General features: G+C 35.2%; 1 long non-coding RNA gene across 1 annotated transcript in view; it reads left to right on the top strand.

Annotated features, from left to right (window-relative positions):
* The window catches only part of LOC107655088 (uncharacterized), a 44,948-nt gene that overhangs the window by 13,159 nt on the left and 22,904 nt on the right, over positions 1-8,885 (top strand). The window contains exon 2 of the long non-coding RNA XR_001630393.1: positions 4,830-4,958. This is a non-coding gene — a long non-coding RNA (uncharacterized LOC107655088). The remainder of the gene's footprint in view (positions 1-4,829; positions 4,959-8,885) is intronic.

The raw sequence follows: 8,885 nt of genomic DNA, 5'->3' as shown, positions 1-8,885 counted from the left end.
TCTAAAAAATGCTGGGTTGTTTCAACCCAATGTTGGGTCAAATATGGACTAACCCAACTGTTGGGTTAAATTTTGGTTGCATTTTTCAATTAACTTTTTAACCCAACAGTTGGGTTAGTCCATATTTGACTCAACATTGGGTTGAAACAACCCAGCATTTTTTAGAGTGTATCATCTAGCAATGCTGTAGACTGATCATTTCACAGAATTTTACAAAATTATTGAGTTATAAGCCATTAACCAAACCAGCCAGTTACAAAGTGAATCACAACATTACAAACTTTAAGCAAAAAATTATTTGTATTTGAAATTCAGTCAAAAGGACAAATGTACAAGACTGTGTATCTAAGGACTTTAATGAGGGTAAGAACTACAATCCCATGAAGCATTGCAAATGACAATAGAAAAGAAAAGAAAAATGAACAAAAATAAAAATTGAGAACATTTTGAATTAAATTATTATTATATATAGAAACTATATTTTATTTTTATTGCAAAATATGTATATTATGCAAACATATAAGTAGAGTGAGATTTACATAGCCTACTTTTGGGTGATTCTCTGATTGGTGGAGAGTTCTCTGCAGAATCATGGGTAATGTAGTTTTTCACCAGGAATTCCACTTTTAAACACAATATATTACTCGTAAATTACCTTGTAACTCACAGTAGATCTGTCTATAAGATACTGTTGAAAATTAATATCCTTATGGATAAAATGAATGGATTTTGTACTGTTAGAGCCAGAATGTTGCACTCTGAATGAGAGAGTAAAGAAAATCTGATTGTTACGATAACATTTGCTCCAATAGCAAAAGAAAAAAAACGACTGCATTCACATGACTTTCCAAAACAGGAACAAATTAAGAGAGATCAATTATGGCAGGCAAAAGAGACTGGAAATGTGTCATTACTGTCTGTGAAATGTTTATCAAATTGTCTTTGAATGCAAGAAACATGAATGTGGTCAGTCTGTTTCAGTCTTGAACTCTGTACAAGTCAGAGTGGTCATTGTTAATTGCATATTTTTATCGCATAATGAAAAAAAAAAAAGAATTAATCATACCATGTTAAACTGGCAACATTACATAAGGTTTTCATGGATCAAGATGAGCTGTTAAAAAAGCGTTCTGAGATCAACATAATTGGTGTGGTATACGCTGTAAGGTTTTCCTTGAAATCACACGCACTCTTGCCAGGGGCACCTCCATGTTTCTGTTTCATGCAGAAAGCAAGACATGAACTCAACACAGAGTTGAAAAATTTAACAATGTGTTCTCTCTTCAGTCATATAGAAGAGCAAGCACATGACTGTAAAGAAACTGCTCCTTTGCAGAGCACAGGCGTGGGATATTCTCTTTCTCAGACTCTTGGATGAGTCATCCATGGTTTCTTATTCTTTCTTTCACGAGGCATTTAAAATGTTCATACTTCCAGTTCAATACATAACAAGTACAGTGCCTCATGATTGTTTTATGAAGCTGCAGACCTCGTGAAAGAATGATCAGTATCTTTTCATTGTAATCCCAGTGTACTATTTCCAGCTTCATATGGAATCAATACGATTACTTGTTTTACTGTAGATATAACAGGCTTTCAGCAGTAGTTCCCACAAAACTGCTCTAGTTTTTATCATATTCGGCCGCTTTCACGGGCCATTGCTGTAAGGCTATATCGAGCGAGACACATTGCAAATTCCATCCCACTCCCAGACACGTAAGCAGCTTTTTTGAGTCAGCTCCGTTTCTCTCTGAATCACATGCCTTTCATAATATATGTGATGAAACCAGAGGCCAAATGGAATGAGTCAAAAATTGCTTGACGTTAAAGTTTAGAGAGAGACAGCAAAACAATGTGAAGAGAGAAAGAAAATGTAAAAGTTTATGCTCTATTCCCTTCGACTGGAGAGGGAAGCAGCCGTTGTTGTCACAGTTACAGCCCTGCTAAACCCCACCGAGATGAGGAGCATGAGAGGCTTTCACAAGCAAGCCCTTCCTCAGTAATTGCCATTGTCCCTCGACACTTTCTCTCGTGTTTTCCCCTGCTTCCTCGTGCAGCTGGGCAAAAAAACAAAAGTGCGGTCGTTTCCTCATTATGAAATGAATTCGAAATGTTTGAAGTTTATTTTGAAGGATTTAAACATCAACACATTTACCACAGAGTGTGTTTTTTAGGCAATGCCAGCTGTAGGTTGACTTCTATTTTTTTCTGACTGAACTTTGGCATGAATTCCAGTCTGTGAGACCACAAAGGTTTAGCACAACGTAGCTCATGTGATTTACTCTTCACACCCCGATGACCAGCATTAGTGGAGAGAGACGCATAGGGAAGGTGTGGCTCAGCGGTTACTGTCATGAAAGCAAGAATACTTTTGTAGTGGCATTACAAAATGTGGAAAGTTGTACTATAGCTTAGACAGCATTTTACATTGGGAGTCCCTACAAAATCCAGTTTGTTTTTGTAGAATTGTTACTTAATCAGCATACATTTGGTTTCCATACTAGATTTACTGATAACACTTTACAATAAGGTCATGTTAATTAACATTATCAACAAATAATTAGCATTCTATATTTGTTACAGTGTTTGTTTATTTATTTAGCTAATGTTAGTTAATAAAGCATTGTTCATTGTTAGTTTATGTCAGCTCAGGTCCATCACAAAATATGAACAGATACAACTTTTGATTTTAATGTTAATGTTTAACCTTACCTATAATTAATAAATGCTTTAAAAGTATTTTTCATTGTTAGTTCATCTTAAATAATGTTAATGAATGAAACCTTAATGAGACAAAAACAATATGCCACTAAAATATTAATAACAAAATGTTAATAAATTAAGAATCTTTAAATGTTTTTGCATGAAAAAATTATGTTTGAGTGCAGTGTAGACAGGTTTCGATCCATTAGGTCTTCTTAGCAAAAAAAGTCTCCTTACCATCATTAAACATGATAACCAAAGATGATGGGAAATTAGAGGAGAAGTGTTAAAACAAGGAACGAGCTTTGCAGCTTTTCCGTTTTCTTTCTCACTTTTTTTGTGGGTGGTTTAGTTTTTCAGAATTTAGGGAAACCACGACTTCCGCTGTTTGTATTTAAGCATCTGACACTGATACGCCCTTGAAAGGGATTTTTTCTGGTTATTCATATATTCTGTTTCGTCATATTCGTTTGTATATATAGTATTGCAAAAGAAATTCTGCTGACTATTTCTTGTGTTGCTGATACCCTCATTTGGAGATTCCTCTGCGAGCTTGCATTTTATTAGTACAGATATCTGATCTATTAGCCTTTGCTGCTGACCATATAGTACGACTGCAGAGGAATGTTTGGGAAGTGACCAGATCTTGTCAATGGGAACCCAGGGGACAGGGCCGGGACAGCAGTCAGGACTCAGGATACAATTATCAGGCTTTCCAGTTCAGACAGGCCCATCCTAGAGTACAAGGATTTCCTCTAGGGCCGCACTTCCACAGGCGTCAGTGGGAAACAGGAAGCAAGGAGCCACAGAGTCCTTTAGCTCCTTTAGGCCTGTATACATTCACGCCTCTATTTTCAAATATTTCTCATTATATCTGTAGTGAATGTTAAAAACTATATCTAACCCAAACAATTCAACAACAACCACAGTGTGCCAGGCATGTAGATTGTCTCTTTCAAGCAGAAAATCAGGCTTGAGTGCCGTTTTAATCACACCACGTGCGATTAAAACAAAAGTCAAGATAAGTTTCAGGTTTTACCCCAACATTTGGCTGGCATCTTAGTCAATGATTGATAAATGTTTAGTTGATACCATCACGGAATGATGCATGGGGACTTTCCAACTCAGAAAGGTTTCAGTTTCAAAAACAAAGTAATTGTTTGAAATGTGTCTTCCCTTTAATTACAAATGAAACAAGCTAAAGTGGTAATTTAATGTGTGTTTGAGTGTAGCTCTCTTCCTCTATATGGCAGCGTGTCTTTGTAAGTTGTGGCGCTCTGCTCTTGTTTATTTTGGTATCTGCGGAATGTCTTCCTGTCATGACATTTCAGTGTGATCCTGTCGGCCAATCGAGAGGAAGGAGGGGAAGGATGTTGTTTGTGCTTATATCAGTATGTGAGATAGACAAATGATACACAGCTCAGACATTTCAGACAAACATTAGATTATTTAACATGCATCTAAGAGCATGTCAAATGTTTTTGACATTACAGTTATGCATTTGTTAATGAATAGTGTATTTTTTCAAATGATTATATGTAGTATTATTTTTATTAATGTATTTTTAATAATATAGATTTGTATTGATTCATTCATTCATTCATTCATTTAAATTATTACTTTTATAAAACAATTACATGCTAAATACTTTGTTGAATGTAGTGCTGTCAAATGATTAATCGCATCTAAAAAATGTTTTTGTTTACGCAATATGTGTGTGTGTGTGTTTATTTATTTTGTATATATAAAGATACACACATACAGTATATATTTTGAAAATATTTAGATGTATTTACTTGTTTATATTTACATTCATATAATTTATATTATATGTAAATATATTTAATATAACATATAACATATTTTTCCTAAATATATACATGCGTGTGTGTATTTATATATACTTAATAAATATACACAGTACACACATATATTGTGTAAACTAAAACGTTTTTATTTTGGATGTGATTAATCGCGATTAATCGTTTGACAGCACTAGTTGAATGTGGTTCAACATAAAGATTATATTTTTTATGAATCTATAACTGAATGCCATCTTAGATTTCATGTTTCTTGCAATATGGAATACTTTTATGACATTTTGGTGCTTTTTTTCGTCCTTTTAGGAGCTTGACAGCCATTGGTCCCCATCTACTTTCATTATAAGGAAGAGTGCAGCTTGGACATTCTGCTAAAGTTCTCATTCTGTGTTCTACTGAGGAAAGAAGCTCAAATGATTTTGGAATGACATGAGGGTGAGTAAATTATGACAGAAATGTTATTTTTGGAAGAGCTATTGCTTTAAAGAGATTCCATGGACACAATTGTTTTTACAGTTTTCACATTTATAAATTATTTGTTTACTATATGTTAGTCTATGCCTGCTGGCTAAGAAGACGCTTGTTATGATTTATGTTATTTTGCATCACCTCTCAACTCTATTATAGTATTACAGAAGGCTTTTATCATCCTTTCTCCAAATGTAACAGAGGCTCAGCAGTATCCAAAGACAGCTTGTTAGCTTAGGGTTGTGGCAGCAGCTACATTGTATCTATCTCTGATGAAACTCTATGTAATGCTTCACGGTGGTATTTATAATACTGAAGGTCTTACTTTCCCATTCTGTCCTTCTCCATCTCTCTTTCTCTCTAATCTTTCTGTTCTCGAATCTCTCTGCAACTTTGTTTCTTGCACTCTCTGTCACTCACTGAATGATTCTGCTTTTTCCATTGCAGCTCATCAAAATTGCATGCTTGTGACATCTGAGCGGGTTCATGCTCTCAAAAGACATACTTTTCCAGTGCAGAGCTCCAGCTGGGGAAAAAAAAACAGAGCATGCCTTGTATGATGCAATCCAAATATCATCATATCAGTGAGATTAAAATGATAGTGACAGACACTATCAACAAAACATGAAAGGATCTGCATTTCTTTGCCATTAGCAGGGAAAGATAGTCGCCAAAAATGCGAGACCTTTAAGAAAGAGTTTGCTCCCAATTATATGACTTTCAAAAGTTGTTTGTGAAATCTTTATGGAAATACCACACGGTTTTGATGGTGCTGTGCAGAATCCTGTTTCCAGGATATTGTCTTCCTAGTAATTTCCTCATTTCAACCAGAGCGGTTTCACAATGAGCTGTCAACACACATAAGCAGAGGTGGATGTGAAGGTCTAACATGTCCATAACAAACCCGGTGCAAATGCCTCATTCAACTTTTGACCCAGAGAACACTTACCTAACACTGACCTGCAGCTGACTAAATGCTTTTTACCACCATGACAAAGCAACTAATTAGCTTATAGATGTTATGTATGATGCATTCTTAAAGGGATAATTCACATAGTTTTAGTTCATCAAACCACTCTGACTTTTTTTTTCAAATCAGACGATGCTTTCTCTGATGAATACGTGGAGGAAAGCTAAAGCAAAGGCTTAGAAATTGAGTATTTTGCGTCTTTTCTTGACACAAAGCTTGTATTTGTTATTATAGTCATATGGAGTACTTTTATGACATTTCATGGTACTTTTGCATAATTTTTCAAACCTGTTATTTTAATATTATTTCTAAATTATTACAATATTTATTCAAGTTTTTAATTATTCTATTTGTATTTATTTTTGCTTTTTTGTATATTTCAAGTTGTAATAATTTTGTGCTTTTTTTTCATTTTATTGTCATTTTTAAAAAAATGTTTATTTTTAGCTTTATTTTTATTTGAGTTTTAGTCATTTTAGAACTTCAGCTTAACTTTTTTTATTATTATTATTATTATTTATTGTATTTAACTTTTGAAGGCTACATTTCTAAATTAAGTATTTTAGTCATTTCTAATTTTCATTTACGTTTTTTTTTTAATTAAGCTTTTCATCTAACATTTTATTATTTTATTTTAGTATTTTTATTCTAATTAACAAAAAAGTTTTTCAATAGTTTTAGTTCTATTTAAAGGTCCCCTGAAATGCTTAGAAACACGCAGCGTTACTCGTGTTGACGTCATTTTAACTGAAACAGGAAGACAGGGCGGGACATATCAAGCAGCCCCGCCCCTTTTTAAAATAGCCAATAGCGTTCGTTTATATCATATCACAGCTTGGGCTAGAGCCGTTCAGGCTAGAGCCCTTGAGCTCCGTAAAGCCGCATTTGACAGGGTATGCCAGCTACAATCTCATCCATATTGCTATAAAATATAGCATTCTGTGTAGAATTCAAATAGCTCCGATACATTTTGTGGTCTGCGCCGACTCGCGCATGTGATCCGCTCCGTGCTATCGTGTGTCTGAACCGGAGCAGAGTGTGTGTGCTGTGCGGTGGTTAGCGTGACACAGCGCGAAACCAGACTTCTTTTTTTCTTCAGTGGAAAGCATATTTACACTGTTTGAATCGTTCCCTGTCCGCTATATAGTGCACTACGTGCCATTCACTGTACAGAAAATACTAATTCTGTGGACAAGTGACCGATTTCAGCCGCGGCTTCAGCGTCTATTTTATAGTGTAGGGGGCGGGCGCTTCGGATTCTAGAGAGCATTTGATTGGACAGAAAGTTTGATGAGAAGCTGAAGTACGATGTTACGTCAAAAAAAATCGTTGAGCCGTTTTGGTGGAAGTGACGAACTGCAAGCTTTGAATGCTTATATCTTCTAAATGCGAATTTTGTCACTGTTTTGGAGCACACTGCCTTATAGATAACCTTAAGATTTCACAATGAGCTGTCAACACACATAAGCAGAGGTGGATGCGAAGGTCTAACATGTCCATAACAAACCCGGTGCAAATGCCTCATTCAACTTTTGACCCAGAGAACACTTACCTAACACTGACCTGCAGCTGACTAAATGCTTTTTACCACCATGACAAAGCAACTAATTAGCTTATAGATGTTATGTATGATGCATTCTTAAAGGGATAATTCACATAGTTTTAGTTCATCAAACCACTCTGACTTTATCAGACGATTCAGACGATGCTTTCTCTGATGAATACGTGGAGGAAAGCTAAAGCAAAGGCTTAGAAATTGCGTCTTTTCTGAGTTTTGAAGCCCAGAAACACATACCATACAAAATTACATCACAGAATGTGACCTCTAAATGATTTTTAGAGTATTAGTAGTTCTTTTAGTATTACTGAGTATTTATTAATATTTGTAATTAGCTTTTTCAGCTTTTATTTATTTTATTTTAATTTAGGTTTTAGTAATTTTGTTATGCGCTTTTGTCATTTCATTTTTAAATTTTAAAAAAATGTTTATTTTTAGCTTTATTTTTATTTGAGTTTTAGTCATTTTAGAACTAACTTTTTTTTTTTTTTATTATTATTATTATTATTTATTGTATTTAACTTTTGAAGGCTACATTTCTAAATTAAGTATTTTAGTCATTTCTAATTTTCATTTACGTTTTTTTTTTAATTAAGCTTTTCATCTAACATTTTATTATTTTATTTTAGTATTTTTATTCTAATTAACAAAAAAGTTTTTCAATAGTTTTAGTTCTATTTAAAGGTCCCCTGAAATGCTTAGAAACACGCAGCGTTACTCGTGTTGACGTCATTTTAACTGAAACAGGAAGACAGGGCGGGACATATCAAGCAGCCCCGCCCCTTTTTAAAATAGCCAATAGCGTTCGTTTATATCATATCACAGCTTGGGCTAGAGCCGTTCAGGCTAGAGCCCTTGAGCTCCGTAAAGCCGCATTTGACAGGGTATGCCAGCTACAATCTCATCCATATTGCTATAAAATATAGCATTCTGTGTAGAATTCAAATAGCTCCGATACATTTTGTGGTCTGCGCCGACTCGCGCATGTGATCCGCTCCGTGCTATCGTGTGTCTGAACCGGAGCAGAGTGTGTGTGCTGTGCGGTGGTTAGCGTGACAGCGCGAAACCAGACTTCTTTTTTTCTTCAGTGGAAAGCATATTTACACTGTTTGAATCGTTCCCTGTCCGCTATATAGTGCACTACGTGCCATTCACTGTACAGAAAATACTAATTCTGTGGACAAGTGACCAATTTCAGCCGCGGCTTCAGCGTCTATTTTATAGTGTAGGGGGCGAGCGCTTCGGATTCTAGAGAGCATTTGATTGGACAGAAAGTTTGATGAGAAGCTGAAGTACCATAGACCTACGTCTATGTGAAGTACGATGCGACGTCAAAAAAAATCGTTGAGCCGTTTTGGCGGAAGTG

The sequence above is a fragment of the Sinocyclocheilus anshuiensis genome, unplaced genomic scaffold (assembly GCF_001515605.1).
Source record: "Sinocyclocheilus anshuiensis isolate Anshui unplaced genomic scaffold, SAMN03320099.WGS_v1.1 scaffold1072, whole genome shotgun sequence".
Taxonomy (NCBI): Eukaryota; Metazoa; Chordata; class Actinopteri; order Cypriniformes; family Cyprinidae; genus Sinocyclocheilus; species Sinocyclocheilus anshuiensis.
This window is presented reverse-complemented; position numbering and strand designations above follow the sequence as displayed.